We start from the raw sequence: 24,781 nt of genomic DNA, 5'->3' as shown, positions 1-24,781 counted from the left end.
TAACCTGATGCTTGTGGTTTGTGAATTGATTGAGTATTGAGAGAGTAATCGTGATTTGAAGTTTTGTGTTCATTTCTTTTTTGGATCGATCCCGTCGCTACAGTGAGAATTATGTTAAATCAATTACATGTTCATGATCCTTGTTGAAGGACGGTTCTAATGATTATAAGTTTGTTGATTTTGGTTAAGATTCGATGTTCTTCATTTTCTAGAATTTTTGGACTGTTCTTGCTCAAGAACACGTGAATAGTGCGCTCAGATCTTCTATTTCCCTTGCCTTGTTTCAAATTGTGTTTGGCGCGCCTCTGGACCAATGAGAAGGCGCCACTGCGTGTAAATGAAACTACGCCGTTTTGGCCTGGCATTTAAAAATTACAAGAATGCCATTCCTGATTTAATTAATTATATTATTTCATTTGCTTTTTCTTTTTTTATTTCATTTTGATGCTAGATCTTAAAAAATTCATAGAGGACTCATTTTTCATCCAAATTGAGTGAGGTTTTTTTCACCATGCTCCTGATGATGTGTGGAATTTAATCATGATTTTTGTGGATTTTGTGCACGTGTAAAAAATTAATTTGTCTAGGGATTGTTTGGTAGTGTCACATTTGTACATGTCATGCCATATCTCTCATGAAATGATGATGCTTTCAAATAAATGGATGAAATTTTTTGTGCTTGTTCTGGACATTTTGATGGTGATTTTCATGTAGAGTTTGTGATTTTTGGATACTTGGTGAAGGAGATATGAATTTTTTATTAGAGGTGTGACAATTTGTGTCACACCAAGCTTGATGAACTTCATGATTTTATTTGCCTTGCTTAGAGACATTGAATTGAGCCAATTTTTTGCATGAATGATCATATGGATGTCAAGATAACATGTGAATATTTCTGGAATTTTTGATGGCATTTTCTAATTGATTGATAATTTTCTCTTCTGTTGGCTCATTTTGTGACATTGTGTGACACATGTTGGCATTTTGTTTGTGAAATTCTCATGGTGTATTGGATGAAGATGAAATTTGACATGTGAATTGTAGTCACATTGTAGAACATCATGGGTTTGATACCATTCATTTATCATGTGTTGTCACTGTTTTATGATTTATGAAAGTTGGTGCTTGTGTTCATGCCTTGTGTTGGCTTGCTTGGACTTGTTTGAACTTTCTGATTTTCATTGACCTACTTCCTCTTATCCAATTGAGATGAAAATTGGTGTGCATATCATGTTAGGGATGGGGATTGATCATGAATTATTTGGGGATTTATGAAATTGTTTTGATATGTATTTGCTTGTGATCATTCTGTTTGGACTTTTGAGGTTGCATATGACCTAGTTTGACATGTTTTGCTCATGAAATGATATTGGTGAATGGTATGAGCATGGGACCAATTGCATTTGCTTCTAAATTTTGTGATTTTGGATAATTTTCACTTGCTGTTTAGGATTTTTCATTTCCTTTGGACCCTAGGCTTGGCCTAGTGGTCTTGTTTCTCATGTTTGGTTTGGATTTTCAGGATGAAATGCACAAGGCTTAAGGAGATTGCTTCAAGTCAATTTGAGTTGACTTGTGAATTGTTTGTGAACTAACTTTATTTGTTGTAGGGTTTGATGCTTGAACTTGAGCTTATAGCTTGCACTTGTGTGCATTAACTGGTGTTTGACTGTACAGGTTAACTGATTAACATTTGCTGTTTACTGTTTGTCTGTCTGAGTACTAATGGTATTGGATTGATTTCAGGTACCTTAGTTGCTCACAGTTCTTTTTGAGAACTTGCTTGCTGTTGCTTGGTTGTTTAACCAAGAGAGGTAAAATCTCTATTCTCCATGTAGTCTGGAAGACCTGGTCTGTTACTTGGCCAGGCACCTGTCTGAAGTCCTCCTTAAGAGGCAATGTTTGTGATTGTTTATTTTTGTGCCAAGCAGGAAAAGACCTTGATTAAGGCAATTGGCAGAACACAAGAGATGTGCAATCCATCTCCTGCTATTCTTGTTGAGTCATCCCTTTGCTCACACAACTGGTGTTGATGCATTGGGATATTAACCCAAGATCTTGTACAGTGTACAGTTGTGTATGTGTCATGAGTGTAGAAGGGTTCCCACTTTCTGGACCCACACTCCTTTGTCTGAAGCTCTCCCTGGCCAGGGATAAGAGCTGTGAGGTCTTATCCTCACTCACCTTTCATCAGCTTCACCTTAGCCCCTCAATGGCAAGGGTAAGAGCTAACATCACCCTTGTACAGATGACTTGCTTTTGTAGTCTAACCCATTGTTTGAGCCCACTTTGTCTGGATATAGTGTGTGTTAATTGTTAATGTTTGCTTTGTTTGGTTTATGCTTTCATGCTTGCTTTGCCTGGATAGGATAGCTTGCTGTGATGCAAGTAGATAGAAAACTCAACCTAGGACCATTGTGGAATTCATGATAACTATTAGGCTCGAGTCAGCTCCCTTTTAGTTTGTCATTTCCCAGTCTCTGGTTAGGAGATAGTGTCTCCCCTGTTAAGGGGAACTACGTTGCCCTGATCCTCCCTCAGTGGTTTATTCCCAAGAGAGTAGCCGACAGTTTTCCCCAGTAGAGTTGCTTATGCAGTTACACTCTATTTGGATGATATCATTCTCCCTCAGTGGGTTATTCCCCAGTGGAATTGTGTGGATTTGCTTCAACAGCAGTTCGTGCTTATGCACCTTTGTTTCTCAGTTGACACTGGGATCCCCTGCAGATACTTAGGGATTTCTCTTGTTCCCCTGCAGATTCGTCTTGGTGGCCGCTTTGCCCGTTGTGACTTTCTGTACCCTGATTGGGTTGTTTCCTGATATTTTCTGATCCTCTGCTTCTTCAGCAGTACCCGCAGATCTTTGCTTTACAGCATGTAGATCTCCGCAGATTGACTCTCCAGCTGGTTTTTCCCCTGGAAGTATAATACCGGACGTTTTGTTCCTGAACCTGTTTGTGTTAGAATTGTCTGTTTTGTCAGCATTCATCAAACATAAATCACGCATATTCATGCATATTCATAAACATTCAGATATTCATGTTGCATCTTTTGCCATATATCTTTTGTTTGTCGTGTCTCCTGCTATGGCGATATAGATCTCTTTACAGATCTCCCCAAGCAGATGTCGGGTGTTATAAATCTCTCCATATAGAGTCAGCCCATAAGCAGAAAATGTTGTCTTTCCTTCTGCAGTTCCCCACTGAGATATACCCTCGTGGATGATGGTTTCTTCCGTTTCCTCCCAACACATATATTGGGACGGATTATCCTATTTGAGTTATATCCTCATTAGGACGTGTCTTGATTCAGTCTGTCTTTTCGGATCATTCCCGAATCGACTATTTGTCAGATATCTTGTGCTTCCCAATGGGTTGTTCCCCAGTGGAATGTTTTTGGGCCTCTACCCTCATAACCGGTAGTTGTAAGTCCTACTTTTCCTGGCTTTCTTGACAGAATTTGTGGTTATACACCTTTTATTCTCCAGCCAGAGTTTTTGGTTTTCTACCTACTACCCGGTAGTTGTAAATCCTACTTTCCTGCTCTTCAGCAGTTTGTGGTTTGTTATAAACCCTATTTTGGTTTCCCGTGCGGATTTGTGATTTGTTCTATCCCCACGCGGAGTTAATGGTCTTCTACCCCGTATTCGGTAGATGTAAACCCTAATTTTGTGGTTATCTTCATTCAATATTTGATGATGATTTTCCTTTGCTTGTATAAGTTGCTCAGATTAGCACTTATATCCTCAGCAAGTCTTTTGTGGATAATTGCCGTATGCTAGCAATTTTATCCCCAGTGGGTCTTTTCACCGTATGCTAGTGATTTGTTCCCCGGATCATTGGTTGTTTACCAGTGCATCCCCAGCTAGTCTTCTGCCGATAATTGCCGGATGCTTGCAATTTATCCTCAGCAGTTCGCCTTTCATTTACCCTTTCTGTTGGTAATGTCTGTTGCTCCTTTTGATTGGTCATCATTATATACCTGATTTGGTATCCCGATGCCTTTCTGTTCGGTTGATTTATCCTTTGTTAACCCAGTAACCGGTTGTGGATAATCTTCCATGCGAGTATATTATTCACGGTCTGCCGGTAATGAATAATATATCTCATGCACTCTTCGGTCGAAGCCTTTTGTGTTTCCCCAGTCGAGTAAGATTCGTTATTTCCCTTTGCGGAGTCGAATATTCTTGTTGTTGGATAATTGCCGGATGCTTGCAATTTATCCTTTGAGTTGTCTTTCGTTTACCCGTATGCTTGGTATCGATCGTCTCTCTTTTTGGTTAGTCACCTATTATATACCCAGTAACCGGTATCTCTGGTGTCTTTTCCTTTCGAGTGTATTATTCACGGTCTGCCGGTAATGAATAATATATCTCATGCGCTCTTTAGTTGGAATCCTTTGTTGATTTTCCCCAACTGAGCAAGATTCGTATTCTTTGTAGAATCGAATAGCCATCCTTTAACCGGTTTGTGTTTTGGATGATGAGTGTCTTGGAAGTGAAATCCAATTCACGTTTTCGGTAGATCACCTATTATATACCCAGTAACCGGTATCTCTGGTGTTTCTTACCATGCGAGTTTATTATCTACGTTCTGACGGTAATAGATAATATATCTCATGCGAGTATTCTTATCCACGGTCTGCCGGTAATGGATATTATATCTCATGCACTCTTTGGGTTTGTGTCCCCAGTTGAGTAAGATTCGTTTTCCCGTTGTGGATTCGAATGCCCATCCTGTAAGTCGATTTGCTTTTTCAAGCCCTCCTTTCGGATGATGAGTGTTTTGGAAGTGAAATCCAATTCACGTTTTCGGTAGGTCACCTATTATATACCCAGTAACCGGTATCCCTGGTGTTTCTTGCCATGCGAGTGTATTATTCACGGTCTGCCGGTAATGAATAATATGTCTCATGCGCTCTTTGGTTGGAGTCCTTTGTTGATCTTCCCCAGTCGAGTAAGATTCGCATTCTTTGTAGAATCGAATGTCCATCCTTTAACCAGTTTGTGTTCAGGATGATGAGTGTTTTGGAAGTGAAAACCAATTCACGTCTTCGGATTTTATCCTATAAACAACCCAGTAACCGGTTCAGGATAATTTTCCTTTCGAGTATATTATTCACGGTCTGCCGGTAATGAATAATATGTCTCATCTGAGTATTCTATCCACGTTCTGACGGTAATGGATATTATATCTCGTTCACTCTTGAGTTAATCTTTTGATTGTTTTCCCCTCAGAGTAAGATTCATTTTCCTTGTGAAATTGAATGTCCATCCTTTAAACAAGTCTGCTGTTCTAGCTCTCTTCAGGATGATGAGTGTTTTGGAAGTGAAAACCAATTCACGCTTTGGTCGGTCACCTATTATATACCCAGTAACCGGTATCCTTGGTGTTCCCTCCTTTCTGCTCCCTATTATGACCTCGGTCCCCCTGTGGAGTCAGATTTTCCTGAGTTTATTACCCGTATGCCTGGTAACATCTCATTTCTTTGTTACTTCCCCAGTGGAACTTTTTGTTGCTTCTCCTCAGGAGTCAGCTTGTGTCTCTCCAATGGATTTATTTTCCTTTGGAATTCTTTTCCCCAGTGTGAGTCCTTCACTCCCCAGTGAGTTCTCCAGTCTGTTTTCTGTGTTTCCTAATCAGAGTCGTGTCTTGTTCACGCTGTGTCAGTTTTGTTTATCCCCAACTAGAGTCCTGTCAGAGTCTCTGTTCCTGGTGAGTATATTACTCCGATGGATCGTCTTTTCTTCTGTGTGAATCATATTCCCCATAGAATTTGTGTCTTTTGCATGCATACATCTGCATCATGAGGTCTCTTAGGGACCAAAATTTGTCTCATTACTGTTATTTAAGTCCATTCTACCGCGTCGAGATGAAGATTTCTAAACTTCACTTCTCCGGCTAGAATGACCTTAAATAGGGGCATCTGTAAGACCCCAATTTTGGGCCCTAAGATCCCTCATGGCCCATATCATATCATATCATGGCCTCAAGGATCAATGCTTGCCTTTGCTTTCCTCTTAGTGGATAGATTGCCTTGTGGGTTTGTTTCTTGATCACCAAGCATACTCTGCATTTGTATATCTTTGCTTTCATATGTTTATCATTCAAAAAGTACAAAAATATTGTCAGTTTAACCTTGTTGCTTGCAGTTGAAACAATCATCAGCAATTAGGTCAAAGATGGTCAACAGTCAGTCAAAGCAATGGATGATGGCCATTCTTGTGGAATTTGGACATCATGATCAATAATCAAAAGTTCATATGTCTTGGGACATCATTTGAAGTCAAGTTCTCAAGGAATTAGGGTTTGGAATTCATCAGAAATGCTCCAGTCATCCAAGACCCTAGAAAAGTCAAACTTGGTCAACAGTTGATTTAATCAAGGATTTGATGGATAGAATTGATTTGAAGGAGCTCATTCATGCTTGCACAAGCCTCATCTATCATGTCAAACCTCATCATGGAAGAAAATCAAGTCAAATCAGAAATTTTCCAGAAATAGAAAGTGGACTTGTAATTTCAACTGCCAAAAATGGAAACTTCTTGATCCTCAACTTACATCATGATACAAGCTCCAAATGAATTTTTGCCCAACATGAAAGTTGAAGATCTTGTCTTCCCATTTTCAAAAAGTCCAAGAACTCTCAAATCCCATGTGTGGTTGTCAAGATATGATCAAATCATTTTCACCAATTTTTGAACTTCAACAAGCCATATCTCTCAAACCATAAGGCCAAATTTGGTGGGGTTTTTTCCTACAAACCACATTTTTCATCCTCTTTCCAAAAATATAAATTTCATACACCAAAACCTTACCATTCAAAATGGCATTTTTGGACCTTTTCATTTAAATTCAAAGTTTGACCAAACTTTGACTTTTTGATTTATGGACTTTTTCTCACTTTGGCCAATTGGGAAAGGTTTAAAAGCACATTTGAAACTTGCCTCAAGTCCTAATTCATGCACATTCCATCACCATACCACAATTTTGGATAAAAATGCAAACTTGGCAATTTTGCAAATTGGCTTCAATAAGTAGAAGCAAGGTACAGCCTTTCATGTACAACCAAAAACAGCAAAACATGTTGTCCTTCTGCAGCTTTTCCAAGCCCACTCGTGTACCATACCACCCCCCATTTTCCACTTTGTCCAAAATTAGCAACTTTGCAAATGAGGGCATTAACACTAAACTAGCTTACAACATGGATTAAGGATGGTAAACAGACTACATAAAGCCTTGCCTCTGCTGATTGCAACCCTAGCTTGACAGCCACACGACCAAAAAATCCTCTCATTCCCTCATTGTGCATTTTTGCAAAACAATATTTTCTGCAGAAACCATTCAAAGAAATCAAAGAACCCTTGCATCCTTCATCATCCAAACATCATTTGGAGCCTTGTTACAGCCTCCTTCACCAGCTGGGATTTCATCTTGGAGCTCTGTTTTCTCAAAGCATCAGCCATGGCATTCGCGAGCTCGAGCTGAATTTGAACTGGTTAAGTCAATTTCCTTCAAGCCTTCATCACTACCAACCATCATTGACAACTGTTTGAGCTTAAATCATCAATACACCACTGTTTCACATTTTCTTCAAAAAACAAGTAAGTGAATCGACTTCCATTATATGCCATGCTATGATATGTTCATGAAAGATCATCTTATGTTGATTCTAAGGAAGTAAAGTTTGCTTGAAATGGTGTTCTCTTGATGGAGAAATCTGCTTTTCTTTTTTTGTTACAAATGAACTTTTGGTCGATTTGCATTGCTGGAGTTGATTTAATGAATTTGGACATTATATTCTTGTTGTTTGATGCTTGATGATACTGATGATATGCTTGTTTAAACTTTCTGGGTTTTGTTGAAATTCCATGATGAATGTGTGTTACTGCTGTTAAACCTTAAACTGTCCAGATTTTTCCCATGTTTGTGTTTGTTTGGTTGTTAGCTGGTGTTGTCTAATGATGAGGTTACATTGCTTTGTTTTGATTTGTTGATGTTGGTTACAGTTGTTGCTTGAATGATGAACAATTGATGTTGGAATTGTATGTTGCTGCCAATGCATGAGAATCCAGAATCGTGTTTGCCTTTGGCTGTTGTTGTTGCCCATGTTGCATTTCAATGTATACTGTTGTGATTGCTTGGACGAACTAAGTTTGATCATTGTTAATGAATATGATACCCTGAACCATGCTGCTAAACCATGCTGATAAACCCTCATACTGTTTCCAGAAATCCAGCTCATATGTTTTGGTTGCTGTGTGTTATATGTTGTATAAGCATCATGAGTGTATTATCATGTGGTGTCCATGTTGTTGTTTGATTTTTATTTGTTAATGAACATGAAGATAATGCCTGCTGCTGTTAAACATTACTCTGCCCAGAATTCTTCATGTTTGCTGTTGGTTTGTTGTTTATAATGTGCTTGCATGAAGGACCTTGTTCACTATGCTAAGTGATTTTGTATTGATGTTGGTGATACCATGTTGAACACCATGCTGTTTGTTATGATGAGTACATGATGATGATGAAACCATTGCCCTGCTGTTTGTGAGTTTTTGTTGGACTTCATTTTGATCAATTGCATGAAGTTACATGAGTTTGAATGCTGAATGCTATGCTGTTGTATGTTGGTCGGGTATTGTTTGGGATGCTTGAAAATGCCATAGCCATGAACACATGCTGTAAAACCCTAGGGTTTTAGAAACCCTGAACCATGAACAACCATTGGCCATGCTGTTCCTTGTGTCTGTCTGAAGTTGCCTGTATGATGATGAACATGGATGATGAATATGACGATGCTGCGTATACCCTGCTGTTATGTTCAAACCTTAAACTCATGCCTAGAAATCTCTCATGTTTGTCTTGGTTTTGTTGTGTATAACATGTTTGCATTGAAGAGCATTACTACTGCCATGTTGTTTGCTTGAGGTTGTTTGTGATGATTACACGATGCTGAAGCATGCTGCTGTTTGAAACCCCATGAATATGCTATGCTGCTGTGTTTGAATATTAATATTTGCCAGAAATCCACATAAATCATGCTCTGCTTGCTTGTGCTATGATGTTACAAGAGTGAGTGTTATGCTGTTGTGTGTTGGTGCTTGTTTTTTTTATGTTGATGAACCTGCTTCAAGAGCAAATACCAACGTCCTGCTGTGTGTAAAAACCTAGGGTTTTGCTAAACCCAGACTTTCCATTGTTTGGCACACGCACTGTTCCATTGGCTGAGAGCCAATAGGAACATTTCGTTCCCCCCCCCCCCAAAACGATGCAGTTTAGTTAAGTGAACCCGGAATTACAAGACTGCCACCGTTGACTTCATATGCCATGCATTTTGTTCATGCTTGCCTCCATATTTCATCCAACTTCAATGAATTATTTCTCATTCAATTTAATTCAAAAAATCCTGAAATTTTTCCATCATGATCACAATTGAGTCTAGTATTTTATGGTGAATTTTAATTAATTTTCCATGTTCTGGATTTTAAATGATAAATGATTTTTCAACATGTATGCCAAAATGATACATTGTGCCATTTCAATTGTGAAATTCTCATGACATATCCTTTGAGCTTGAAATTTTTGTGGTGAAGCTAGACACATTGACCTTCATTTCCATATAAAGTTTGTGCATTTATCATTTGTGGATTGAGGGTTATGAATTTTTGAAGTTATGTGTTACATTTGGTGCTATACCATGATCATGCATTTTCCCAATTTTTGTTCACATGCTTCCTCTTATCCAAATCACTTGAAATTTTGCATGAATGATCTATCATATGTCTAGTTTGTGTATGAATTTTCTTGGAATTAATCATGCTGTTTTCCATTTAATTGAGAATTTTCTTCCATACTTGGTCATTTGTTGACTTTTTGTGCTATGCCTTGCCAAATCTTTTGTGAAATTCTCAAATCTTATTGTATGATCATGAAATTTCATATGTGATAACTAGACACCTCAAGCTTTGCATTGGTGTTAATCTCATTCATTTCTATTCTGTTTTCAAATTGATATGATTTTTTGAAGTTGACCCATGCTTGTTGACTTTCATTATGCTTACTTGAATTTGGTTTGACTTCATGATTTTACTTGACTGCCTTCCTCTCATCCAAATGCCATGAAATTTTACATGCCTACCATGTTAGATGTTAGGATTGAGTGTGATTTATTTCATAATTTTTGAGATTGTTTGAGTTGACTTTTGAAAGAGGTCTTGCTGTTGACCTATTTGTGCTCTTTCTTGCCATGCTTTGCCTCCTTTTGCATATGAAATGACATTGATGCATGATTTTATTATGAATCCAATTGAGAATGCTTCTTGAATGTTCAAACTTGGTTTGGGTTGACTTTTCCTTGCTGCCTTGACTTTTTCTTTCATCTTTGACCCTAGGCTAGTCCTAGTGGTCTTCTAAGCTTATGTTGAGTTCATCTGTTTCAGGTTAAGCACCAATGCATTGAGGATCATTCTAATGTGCTTGAGTTGGATTATATATTGTGCTAACCCTTTGTTTTGTAGGTGTGACTCATATGAGTGTGGCTTTGTGCCTTGGCATCTCTGTTTATGGTTGACTGTTGTTTATCCATTTCTTTTGGTTTGAACTGTTGACTTGTTTACTAATAAGTTTGACTTTTTCAGGTACACTTTAGTTGCTTAAGTTCATTGAACTTGCTTGCTTTGCTATTTAGCATTTGCTTTGAGGTATAATTATTTCTTCTTCATGTAGTCTGGAGACCCGGTCTGTTATTTGACCGGGCAAACTGTCTGAAGTCCTCCTTAAGAGGCAATGCCTGTGTTTGTTTAAATTTGTCCTAAGCAGGAAAAGTCCTTCAAGTAAGGCAATTGGTGGAAGGTAGGGATAAGCAATCTATCCCCCACTATTCAGTGTGTCCTCTCTTTGCTCCCATTACATGGTTGAAGCATTGAGATAAATACCCAAGATCTAATCGAGTCAATAATGTGGAGAGAGTTCCTACTTTCTGAACTCCCACACTTTCTTACATGCTCTCTCTGATCTGAGATAGAAGCAATGAGGCACACCCCTCATCTCCTTTTCATCTGCTTCACCTTAGCCTCTCAATGGCAAGGTTAAGAGCGACCTTTACCTATTACAGTGGACTTTTAAAGTCAAACCCTCTTGTGTGAGCCCCCATTGTTTGGCTATAGAGTGTGCTGTTTGATATTCATTGATTGATTGATTGCTTCATGTGCACTTGCTTGCCTGTATGCTATGCATTTATCATCATCATCAATTGCCATTAGTGCATGATCATATCATTTGTCTGTGTGACTTTTATTATTGTTGTTTGCCCATTGAGGACAATTGTAAGTCCATTGCTTTGGCCATTGCTCCTATGATATGGAAGTGAGTTGTAAGACCATCATCTTGGCCACTCATCTTATCTTTGCTTAATGCATCTGTTTGTATGTGAGGATACAGTTATAAGTCCCTGTAAGTTGGCATCTGTTATCCTGTGATCATAATTTGATCTGTTTGATTTGTATGTGAGGTTGCGGTTATAAGTCCCTGTAAGTTGGCATCTGCTTTCCTGTGATCGTAGTTTGTTTTATCTGTTTGTATGAGAGGTTGCAATTATAAGTCCCTGTAAGTTGGCATTTGCATTCCTGTGATCATATTGTTGCTTTTGTCCTTGTATGTGAGGATCCATTGTAAGTCCCTGTGATGTGGCATTGGATTTCCTAGGACCATACTGTGGGGTTAACCTAAGTCCAGACAGATTGGCAGTTGACTTCCACATTTCATATCCCATTTTTTGTTTTCTTCTGAGGAGATTGGTGTAAGACCATTGAGTGGCATCTGATATCCATTTCTGTTTTAGGAGACTGGTGTAAATCCATCTATTGGTATCCGGTATCCGCTTTTATTTCTTTGCCTGTGGAGATTAGTGTAAGTCCATTGAGTGGCATCTGACATCCCATTTTGTTTTAGGAGATTGGTATAAGACCAGTGATTGGCATCCGATATCCGCTTTCTTTCTTTGCCTGTTTATTATTATCCATTGTTATTCCAAAGGACACACTTGAATCATTTGCTATATGATTTCAAGAAGTGAACCCTCTAAGAAGTTTTACAATCCATATTCATCCATTCATCATTCATTATGTCCTAGACTTTTTCACACTATATCTTTCAAACTTGACATAAGTGTTGTGCAAACATTTTCATGTTTTCTAACTAAAAACCTGGACTCAAGTCCTTGACTTTTTTCAAACTCATTTCATAATACTTCTTTGAATCAATCTTAATCATACTTTGACCTCATTTTCATAATCACAATCAATTAACTTCACTCATTCACTTGTTTTGGCTCTGTCCATTGTTAATCTTTTCACATTAGCCATAGGCTTCAATTATCTTTGTGGTTGATGTAAATCTTGCCTATCCTTAGTGAGTCGACAGTAAGACTTCCGTACTTCAAACAGGGCTAACCCCTCTAGTACGTCGAAGCTATCCTCGCATGGTGGATGTTGTTTTTGGTCGAGTGTTCTCCCATTGATAATGAAAAGCCTCAGTGCTTGTGTTTAAAACTGAATCCACCAACTTTTGGAAATCTTTTAGCCGAACTACGGCGTTCTGATCCTTACCTTTGATGGAAGGTACGTAGGCAACGGGTTCATCCGTTCGAACCCAATAACACAAAAATAAATAAAACCCAATACCCAATAAAAAATGTATATTCTTTTCTCATCATCCCAATCATGTTTGCACAATCTTTTTGTCATAACAAATAATAATTTAGCATAACAAGTGTGAAAAGGGCTCCCTAGGAGTACCTAGGACGTAGTGGGTGCCTAACACCTTCCCATTGCGTAATTTACCCCTTACCCAGACTCTCTGATCTTTTTATTAGTTTTCTACGTGTAAAACTTCTTAGGCTTTTGTTCGCTTTTTAGCCAATCCTTTGGATAAATAAAAGTGCGGTGGCGACTCGAAAATTTCAATGTATCCCTAGCTTATGGTTTAATCGATAGATCATATAGCGACGAATACACCGCTACAGAAAAGTGGCGACTCCACTGGGGAGATCACACCAGAATCTCTGGTGGTATTGCCTACTTTTCACCCTTGTTGTGATATATTATTATTCTTTATCTGACATATTTTTGTACAATTTGGGATAACTGTATTGATTGTAATGTGTGAATTGCTTGATATACATTTGCTGTTTGCTTTGGTGATCTGTGAGATGAGTTCTATACCCGAACTCGAGTGCACTCTAGGATAGGAGAATGGCATAGTCTCGTTGACTGGTGTGGAGTAGTCCTTAGCCAGTTGACTTGCGAGCCCATTCACTTGGTGGAGGTCATGTTGAACTAATAATGTCACACAAGTTATTTGTGGTTAGGCATTATTCTTTCAATCATGTTCCGCAGAAGCCAAGGACCTTAGTTTACCAAACCCATCTTGGCCTATTTTTAGGACCGTAGTGCGGAGGTCGTTCAGATGTCAGTTCTGATACGATTGTTACGCGATACTACGCTCATAAGAGTTTCTCTTGAGAATATTCTTGGAATACGAGTATTCGTTCCTCCGATAATATTCGAAAGATGGAACGATGATTATGGGAACCTCTGATAGAACATGTCTGGCAGGTTTAAACCCTAGTACACTCCCTTTGGGTGGTTCTTAACCGAGACTCCATGCTCGTGGCTCTCAACAAACCCGTGATTCGTGGTTGAGTCGTTCAAACATTGTTAATATCAATGGATCCCGGATCAGGTGTAAAACCTATATCCACCAAAGCGGCTGGTTGATATTAGGAATGTTTGAACCGGTTCATGTACCGTTAATATCAATGGAACTTGGGTGTTGATAAGGTGAAAACCTAAATCCACCAAAATGGATGATTGATATTAGGGATACATAGAGCTCTCCCACGACCTTTGTTTGGTGTGCTTTGCTTGATCCTTGAGTGTGTTTGTTGCATTCATACATTCACGCATTCATCCGCATCCATATCATCAGAAAAAGAAAATTTTCAAGGAACTCAAAGGAGTTTATTTGCAAAAATTTTCAAAACATGAAAAAACCGGGAAAATTTTTTCACCTGATATCTGATGAGATATTTTCATGTATGATCAAAATGCTTAAATATTTCAAAGTTTGCAAATAAAACCCTTGAGTTTCTTTGAAATAAAAAAAAACAAGCATATGCATAAACACTTCATGCATCATTTGCATAAGCAGGTGCTTTGTTCCGGTCTCCCGTCCTGTGGTCTGACCCTGCGATCTTCATTTATTTTGAAGACGCATTTTGCCGGTATTATACCAGAGCCAACTCTGCCAGATTGATGGATCATCCTGAGCAAGAGAGTTATGGACTCCGAAGAGGATTTTGCCAGCCTTAGTGCTGTTGATGGATTTATTCCTGTTGATGGATTTATTCCTGTTGATGGATTTATTCCTGTGGATGGATTTATTCCTGTTGATGGATTCATTCCTGGTTAATCAATCCCGGGCTGGCATTGGCTGATGTTCTGGGGCACTTAATGAGTCAGGTCTGTTCACAAGTGGAGGATTCATCCATGCCGATCAACCTGCAGAAGAGGAAGCTGCTGCTATCATTGAAGAAGAGTATGCAGAAGATCTGAACAATTTCATCATTCCTGGTGGTGTCTGCCACAATTGGGTCGCTGTGGATGTTCCTACGGTCATTCATAAATCAGTGTGGTTTGTTCATTTTGTTTAAAACCCTTCTCCCATGCCAAAAGGAGAAGTGATGACATTGTTGGCAGCATTTAATACAATGATGTTTTCATTCAATTAATGCATTGTTCAACATTTGTTTTTCCATTTGTTTTCACTTTTTGCTTTTGCATGAAATCAGTGATCACAAAAAACCATGAAAAACAAAAACAACATTTTTCATCTGCATAACTGATTTGCTTGTTTAAAATTCAAAAGCTTTTCATTATCCAGAATCATTATGCAGGGATTTCTAAACCCATTGAACATAATGATCCAACGCCATCTCCCAATCTTGAAGTCCTTGTATCTGGGGCAGAGGAAGATGATGATGAAGGGGATTCCTGACGAGATTACCCGCCTTCTTGAGCACCAAAGAAGCTCATTCAGCTGTATCATGAGAATCAGCAGAGCAGTCAAACTGGGGCATTGCAAATGCAATCAAAAAAATCAAAAAAAATCAATCAGAAAAAAATCAATAAAAAAAAAAAAGAGGGTGAAAAAGAAAAAAAATCAAAAAATCAGGAAAATTTTTCAAAATTTTTCCAAAAGGAAAATTTTTCCAAAAGAAAAAAAAGAAAAATTATACCCTCAAGTCCCTAGTTGACTGATGCTGAATGGATTCAGAGTCGTTATGACCAGTTGAATCTAATTGAAAAGAAGAGATTAACTGCCATGTGTCATGGTCAGCTATATCAGCAAAGAATGAAGAAAGCATTCGATAAGAAGGTCAAGCCTCGCGTGTTCCGAGAAGGTGACCTTGTGCTCAAGAAAGTTTTGTCTTTCGCGCCCGATTCCAGGGGCAAGTGGACTCCAAACTACGAGGGTCCATATGTTGTTAAGAGAGCCTTTTCAGGCGGAGCTTTGATGCTTACAACAATGGATGGGGAGGATTTCACTCGTCCTGTGAATTCAGATGCAGTCAAGAGATACTTTGCCTAAAAAAAAAAAGTATATGCAAATGAAAAAACACGATTGAAAAAAACAGAATAGCTCGCTAAGTTGAAAACCCGAAAGGGCGGCTTAGGCAAAAATGAGCGTCTCGATGGAGAACCCGCAAGGGTAATCCAGGCAAAAATTAGAGACTTAAAAAAAAGAGAATATATTTGCATACCCGCTAGATTGAGTACCTCACTCTGGGGCAATCTAGGCAAAAATTAGGGATTTGGCAAGTGACTGCATCCTGACAAGACTTTTTGTTCATCAGTCGTCATTTCGTCAGAAGATTCTCGATTCGTCGTCAACTGAAGCTTCGGATACATCGAGATTCAAATTGGTAGAGAAAGGATCATTATGTTCAATGTAGCCCTCTTCCAATATATATCACTGATTTCAAATTTGTACAGATCTATGGAGTCTTGCCATTTGCGGACTACCATTCTATCAAATCAATTTGAGCTTTTTTTTATCCAATTATTTGCGCTCTTATTTGTTTCAATTCAACAAATGTTTTGCATGTTTTAAATTGATAAAATGTCATTGTTTTAAACAAATCAATTTTTCAAAATTTTTGTTTTAAACAAGGTGAACATCCACAAGATTGAAAGGATACTCAAGAATATCTCAGTGCTCTCCCGAGGGTAGCATGATTCCCAACAGGTAAGACATGTGTTCATATTCCTGGTTTGGTGGTATCTTCTTCCTTCAGACCTTTGTTGAGGTTATTCCTCAGACAGAGTTGTTGTTGGGGCTGTTCCCCAGTACAGTCGCAAGCAGAGTGTTGTTGAAGACTTCATTTTCTCCAGCAGCAGTTCCCCTAGCATGGGTGTTTTCTTATAGAAATTTCGGCGGTTGATGGTTTGTCATCTTGGTGCCCCGTCATTTCCTCCAGTGGGTCAGATCCCCAGACTTTATTTGTCTCCTCAGCACAGTCATGAGTATAACTGATTGATTGATACTCCCCTCGGAGTCGCGAGTAGAGCTGTTATTAATATCCCCACCAGAGTTGCAAGTGGAATTGTTACCGCTTTTCCCCATGCAGTGTTGCCAGCGGAACTGTCTGTTTCCTCAGCATGATCTCTTTCTTTTTGAAGACTCGGTAAGTCAGTGGTTTGATACCCGGTACTTTACCTTCTCCCCGGCGAAGTCGTCTGCGGAATTGTTGCTATCTCTCCATCAGGGTTATTCTCTTCAGCAGAGCAGGATTTATTTTCCTATTCAGTGACTGATTTGGGTTGACATCCCAGTATTGCAACCATCTTTTCCTCAGCTTAGTCTGCAGAATGCTTGTTGTGGCAGTTTTGCCTGTTGAATACTCTTTCAATCCCCAGTATGGTCGGATGATGGCTTTGGCCTCCAGTGAACGGATTGATTCCTGACCGTTTGTGATCCCCCAGTAGAGTGGCTTATATTGCAGGATCTACTTGTTGTGATCAGTTTGCTACGTATTCTCCCCAAGTGGAGTGGTTCGTTGCAGAATCTACTTGTTTGATTTGTCCTCCCTCAGTGGTTTATTCCCAAGAGAGTAGCCGACAGTTTTCCCCAGTAGAGTTGCTTATGCAGTTACACTCTATTTGGATGATATCATTCTCCCTCAGTGGGTTATTCCCCAGTGGAATTGTGTGGATTTGCTTCAACAGCAGTTCGTGCTTATGCACCTTTGTTTCTCAGTTGACACTGGGATCCCCTGCAGATACTTAGGGATTTCTCTTGTTCCCCTGCAGATTCGTCTTGGTGGCCGCTTTGCCCGTTGTGACTTTCTGTACCCTGATTGGGTTGTTTCCTGATATTTTCTGATCCTCTGCTTCTTCAGCAGTACCCGCAGATCTTTGCTTTACAGCATGTAGATCTCCGCAGATTGACTCTCCAGCTGGTTTTTCCCCTGGAAGTATAATACCGGACGTTTTGTTCCTGAACCTGTTTGTGTTAGAATTGTCTGTTTTGTCAGCATTCATCAAACATAAATCACGCATATTCATGCATATTCATAAACATTCAGATATTCATGTTGCATCTTTTGCCATATATCTTTTGTTTGTCGTGTCTCCTGCTATGGCGATATAGATCTCTTTACAGATCTCCCCAAGCAGATGTCGGGTGTTATAAATCTCTCCATATAGAGTCAGCCCATAAGCAGAAAATGTTGTCTTTCCTTCTGCAGTTCCCCACTGAGATATACCCTCGTGGATGATGGTTTCTTCCGTTTCCTCCCAACACATATATTGGGACGGATTATCCTATTTGAGTTATATCCTCATTAGGACGTGTCTTGATTCAGTCTGTCTTTTCGGATCATTCCCGAATCGACTATTTGTCAGATATCTTGTGCTTCCCAGTGGGTTGTTCCCCAGTGGAATGTTTTTGGGCCTCTACCCTCATAACCGGTAGTTGTAAGTCCTACTTTTCCTGGCTTTCTTGACAGAATTTGTGGTTATACACCTTTTATTCTCCAGCCAGAGTTTTTGGTTTTCTACCTACTACCCGGTAGTTGTAAATCCTACTTTCCTGCTCTTCAGCAGTTTGTGGTTTGTTATAAACCCTATTTTGGTTTCCCGTGCGGATTTGTGATTTGTTCTATCCCCACGCGGAGTTAATGGTCTTCTACCCCGTATTCGGTAGATGTAAACCCTAATTTTGTGGTTATCTTCATTCAATATTTGATGATGATTTTCCTTTGCTTGTATAAGTTGCTCAGATTAGCACTTATATCCTCAGCAAGTCTTTTGTGGATAATTGCCGTATGCTAGCAATTTTATCCCCAGTGGGTCTTTTCACCGTATGCTAGTGATTTGTTCCCCGGATCATTGGTTGTTTACCAGTGCATCCCCAGCTAGTCTTCTGCGATAATTGCCGGATGCTTGCAATTTATCCTCAGCAGTTCGCCTTTCATTTACCCTTTCTGTTGGTAATGTCTGTTGCTCCTTTTGATTGGTCATCATTATATACCTGATTTGGTATCCCGATGCCTTTCTGTTCGGTTGATTTATCCTTTGTTAACCCAGTAACCGGTTGTGGATAATCTTCCATGCGAGTATATTATTCACGGTCTGCCGGTAATGAATAATATATCTCATGCACTCTTCGGTCGAAGCCTTTTGTGTTTCCCCAGTCGAGTAAGATTCGTTATTTCCCTTTGCGGAGTCGAATATTCTTGTTGTTGGATAATTGCCGGATGCTTGCAATTTATCCTTTGAGTTGTCTTTCGTTTACCCGTATGCTTGGTATCGATCGTCTCTCTTTTTGGTTAGTCACCTATTATATACCCAGTAACCGGTATCTCTGGTGTCTTTTCCTTTCGAGTGTATTATTCACGGTCTGCCGGTAATGAATAATATATCTCATGCGCTCTTTAGTTGGAATCCTTTGTTGATTTTCCCCAACTGAGCAAGATTCGTATTCTTTGTAGAATCGAATAGCCATCCTTTAACCGGTTTGTGTTTTGGATGATGAGTGTCTTGGAAGTGAAATCCAATTCACGTTTTCGGTAGATCACCTATTATATACCCAGTAACCGGTATCTCTGGTGTTTCTTACCATGCGAGTTTATTATCTACGTTCTGACGGTAATAGATAATATATCTCATGCGAGTATTCTTATCCACGGTCTGCCGGTAATGGATATTATATCTCATGCACTCTTTGGGTTTGTGTCCCCAGTTGAGTAAGATTCGTTTTCCCGTTGTGGATTCGAATGCCCATCCTGTAAGTCGATTTGCTTTTTCAAGCCCTCCTTTCGGATGATGAGTGTTTTGGAAGTGAAATCCAATTCACGTTTTCGGTAGGTCACCTATTATATACCCAGTAACCGGTATCCCTGGTGTTTCTTGCCATGCGAGTGTATTATTCACGGTCTGCCGGTAATGAATAATATGTCTCATGCGCTCTTTGGTTGGAGTCCTTTGTTGATCTTCCCCAGTCGAGTAAGATTCGCATTCTTTGTAGAATCGAATGTCCATCCTTTAACCAGTTTGTGTTCAGGATGATGAGTGTTTTGGAAGTGAAAACCAATTCACGTCTTCGGATTTTATCCTATAAACAACCCAGTAACCGGTTCAGGATAATTTTCCTTTCGAGTATATTATTCACGGTCTGCCGGTAATGAATAATATGTCTCATCTGAGTATTCTATCCACGTTCTGACGGTAATGGATATTATATCTCGTTCACTCTTGAGTTAATCTTTTGATTGTTTTCCCCTCAGAGTAAGATTCATTTTCCTTGTGAAATTGAATGTCCATCCTTTAAACAAGTCTGCTGTTCTAGCTCTCTTCAGGATGATGAGTGTTTTGGAAGTGAAAACCAATTCACGCTTTGGTCGGTCACCTATTATATACCCAGTAACCGGTATCCTTGGTGTTCCCTCCTTTCTGCTCCCTATTATGACCTCGGTCCCCCTGTGGAGTCAGATTTTCCTGAGTTTATTACCCGTATGCCTGGTAACATCTCATTTCTTTGTTACTTCCCCAGTGGAACTTTTTGTTGCTTCTCCTCAGGAGTCAGCTTGTGTCTCTCCAATGGATTTATTTTCCTTTGGAATTCTTTTCCCCAGTGTGAGTCCTTCACTCCCCAGTGAGTTCTCCAGTCTGTTTTCTGTGTTTCCTAATCAGAGTCGTGTCTTGTTCACGCTGTGTCAGTTTTGTTTATCCCCAACTAGAGTCCTGTCAGAGTCTCTGTTCCTGGTGAGTATATTACTCCGATGGATCGTCTTTTCTTCTGTGTGAATCATATTCCCCACAGAATTTGTGTCTTTTGCATGCATACATCTGCATCATGAGGTCTCTTAGGGACCAAAATTTGTCTCATTACTGTTATTTAAGTCCATTCTACCGCGTCGAGATGAAGATTTCTAAACTTCACTTCTCCGGCTAGAATGACCTTAAATAGGGGCATCTGTAAGACCCCAATTTGGGCCCTAAGATCCCTCATGGCCCATATCATATCATATCATGGCCTCAAGGATCAATGCTTGCCTTTGCTTTCCTCTTAGTGGATAGATTGCCTTGTGGGTTTGTTTCTTGATCACCAAGCATACTCTGCATTTGTATATCTTTGCTTTCATATGTTTATCATTCAAAAAGTACAAAAATATTGTCAGTTTAACCTTGTTGCTTGCAGTTGAAACAATCATCAGCAATTAGGTCAAAGATGGTCAACAGTCAGTCAAAGCAATGGATGATGGCCATTCTTGTGGAATTTGGACATCATGATCAATAATCAAAAGTTCATATGTCTTGGGACATCATTTGAAGTCAAGTTCTCAAGGAATTAGGGTTTGGAATTCATCAGAAATGCTCCAGTCATCCAAGACCCTAGAAAAGTCAAACTTGGTCAACAGTTGATTTAATCAAGGATTTGATGGATAGAATTGATTTGAAGGAGCTCATTCATGCTTGCACAAGCCTCATCTATCATGTCAAACCTCATCATGGAAGAAAATCAAGTCAAATCAGAAATTTTCCAGAAATAGAAAGTGGACTTGTAATTTCAACTGCCAAAAATGGAAACTTCTTGATCCTCAACTTACATCATGATACAAGCTCCAAATGAATTTTTGCCCAACATGAAAGTTGAAGATCTTGTCTTCCCATTTTCAAAAAGTCCAAGAACTCTCAAATCCCATGTGTGGTTGTCAAGATATGATCAAATCATTTTCACCAATTTTTGAACTTCAACAAGCCATATCTCTCAAACCATAAGGCCAAATTTGGTGGGGTTTTTTCCTACAAACCACATTTTTCATCCTCTTTCCAAAAATATAAATTTCATACACCAAAACCTTACCATTCAAAATGGCATTTTTGGACCTTTTCATTTAAATTCAAAGTTTGACCAAACTTTGACTTTTTGATTTATGGACTTTTTCTCACTTTGGCCAATTGGGAAAGGTTTAAAAGCACATTTGAAACTTGCCTCAAGTCCTAATTCATGCACATTCCATCACCATACCACAATTTTGGATAAAAATGCAAACTTGGCAATTTTGCAAATTGGCTTCAATAAGTAGAAGCAAGGTACAGCCTTTCATGTACAACCAAAAACAGCAAAACATGTTGTCCTTCTGCAGCTTTTCCAAGCCCACTCGTGTACCATACCACCCCCATTTTCCACTTTGTCGAAAATTAGCAACTTTGCAAATGAGGGCATTAACACTAAACTAGCTTACAACATGGATTAAGGATGGTAAACAGACTACATAAAGCCTTGCCTCTGCTGATTGCAACCCTAGCTTGACAGCCACACGACCAAAAAATCCTCTCATTCCCTCATTGTGCATTTTTGCAAAACAATATTTTCTGCAGAAACCATTCAAAGAAATCAAAGAACCCTTGCATCCTTCATCATCCAAACATCATTTGGAGCCTTGTTACAGCCTCCTTCACCAGCTGGGATTTCATCTTGGAGCTCTGTTTTCTCAAAGCATCAGCCATGGCATTCGCGAGCTCGAGCTGAATTTGAACTGGTTAAGTCAATTTCCTTCAAGCCTTCATCACTACCAACCATCATTGACAACTGTTTGAGCTTAAATCATCAATACACCACTGTTTCACATTTTCTTCAAAAAACAAGTAAGTGAATCGACTTCCATTATATGCCATGCTATGATATGTTCATGAAAGATCATCTTATGTTGATTCTAAGGAAGTAAAGTTTGCTTGAAATGGTGTTCTCTTGATGGAGAAATCTGCTTTTCTTTTTTTTGTTACAAATGAACTTTTGGTCGATTTGCATTGCTGGAGTTGATTTAATGAATTTGGACATTATATTCTTGTTGTTTGATGCTTGATGATACTGATGATATGCTTGTTTAAACTTTCTGGGTTTTGTTGAAATTCCATGATGAATGTGTGTTACTGCTGTTAAACCTTAAACTGTCCAGATTTTTCCCATGTTTGTGTTTGTTTGGTTGTTAGCTGGTGTTGTCTAATGATGAGGTTACATTGCTTTGTTTTGATTTGTTGATGTTGGTTACAGTTGTTGCTTGAATGATGAACAATTGATGTTGGAATTGTATGTTGCTGCCAATGCATGAGAATCCAGAATCGTGTTTGCCTTTGGCTGTTGTTGTTGCCCATGTTGCATTTCAATGTATACTGTTGTGATTGCTTGGACGAACTAAGTTTGATCATTGTTAATGAATATGATACCCTGAACCATGCTGCTAAACCATGCTGATAAACCCTCATACTGTTTCCAGAAATCCAGCTCATATGTTTTGGTTGCTGTGTGTTATATGTTGTATAAGCATCATGAGTGTATTATCATGTGGTGTCCATGTTGTTGTTTGATTTTTATTTGTTAATGAACATGAAGATAATGCCTGCTGCTGTTAAACATTACTCTGCCCAGAATTCTTCATGTTTGCTGTTGGTTTGTTGTTTATAATGTGCTTGCATGAAGGACCTTGTTCACTATGCTAAGTGATTTTGTATTGATGTTGGTGATACCATGTTGAACACCATGCTGTTTGTTATGATGAGTACATGATGATGATGAAACCATTGCCCTGCTGTTTGTGAGTTTTTGTTGGACTTCATTTTGATCAATTGCATGAAGTTACATGAGTTTGAATGCTGAATGCTATGCTGTTGTATGTTGGTCGGGTATTGTTTGGGATGCTTGAAAATGCCATAGCCATGAACACATGCTGTAAAACCCTAGGGTTTTAGAAACCCTGAACCATGAACAACCATTGGCCATGCTGTTCCTTGTGTCTGTCTGAAGTTGCCTGTATGATGATGAACATGGATGATGAATATGACGATGCTGCGTATACCCTGCTGTTATGTTCAAACCTTAAACTCATGCCTAGAAATCTCTCATGTTTGTCTTGGTTTTGTTGTGTATAACATGTTTGCATTGAAGAGCATTACTACTGCCATGTTGTTTGCTTGAGGTTGTTTGTGATGATTACACGATGCTGAAGCATGCTGCTGTTTGAAACCCCATGAATATGCTATGCTGCTGTGTTTGAATATTAATATTTGCCAGAAATCCACATAAATCATGCTCTGCTTGCTTGTGCTATGATGTTACAAGAGTGAGTGTTATGCTGTTGTGTGTTGGTGCTTGTTTTTTTTATGTTGATGAACCTGCTTCAAGAGCAAATACCAACGTCCTGCTGTGTGTAAAAACCTAGGGTTTTGCTAAACCCAGACTTTCCATTGTTTGGCACACGCACTGTTCCATTGGCTGAGAGCCAATAGGAACATTTCGTTCCCCCCCCCCAAAACGATGCAGTTTAGTTAAGTGAACCCGGAATTACAAGACTGCCACCGTTGACTTCATATGCCATGCATTTTGTTCATGCTTGCCTCCATATTTCATCCAACTTCAATGAATTATTTCTCATTCAATTTAATTCAAAAAATCCTGAAATTTTTTCCATCATGATCACAATTGAGTCTAGTATTTTATGGTGAATTTTAATTAATTTTCCATGTTCTGGATTTTAAATGATAAATGATTTTTCAACATGTATGCCAAAATGATACATTGTGCCATTTCAATTGTGAAATTCTCATGACATATCCTTTGAGCTTGAAATTTTTTGTGGTGAAGCTAGACACATTGACCTTCATTTCCATATAAAGTTTGTGCATTTATCATTTGTGGATTGAGGGTTATGAATTTTTGAAGTTATGTGTTACATTTGGTGCTATACCATGATCATGCATTTTCCCAATTTTTGTTCACATGCTTCCTCTTATCCAAATCACTTGAAATTTTGCATGAATGATCTATCATATGTCTAGTTTGTGTATGAATTTTCTTGGAATTAATCATGCTGTTTTCCATTTAATTGAGAATTTTCTTCCATACTTGGTCATTTGTTGACTTTTTGTGCTATGCCTTGCCAAATCTTTTGTGAAATTCTCAAATCTTATTGTATGATCATGAAATTTCATATGTGATAACTAGACACCTCAAGCTTTGCATTGGTGTTAATCTCATTCATTTCTATTCTGTTTTCAAATTGATATGATTTTTTGAAGTTGACCCATGCTTGTTGACTTTCATTATGCTTACTTGAATTTGGTTTGACTTCATGATTTTACTTGACTGCCTTCCTCTCATCCAAATGCCATGAAATTTTACATGCCTACCATGTTAGATGTTAGGATTGAGTGTGATTT

The sequence above is a fragment of the Lathyrus oleraceus genome, chromosome 7, assembly GCF_024323335.1.
Source record: "Lathyrus oleraceus cultivar Zhongwan6 chromosome 7, CAAS_Psat_ZW6_1.0, whole genome shotgun sequence".
Lineage (NCBI taxonomy): Eukaryota > Viridiplantae > Streptophyta > Magnoliopsida > Fabales > Fabaceae > Lathyrus > Lathyrus oleraceus.
This window is presented reverse-complemented; position numbering follows the sequence as displayed.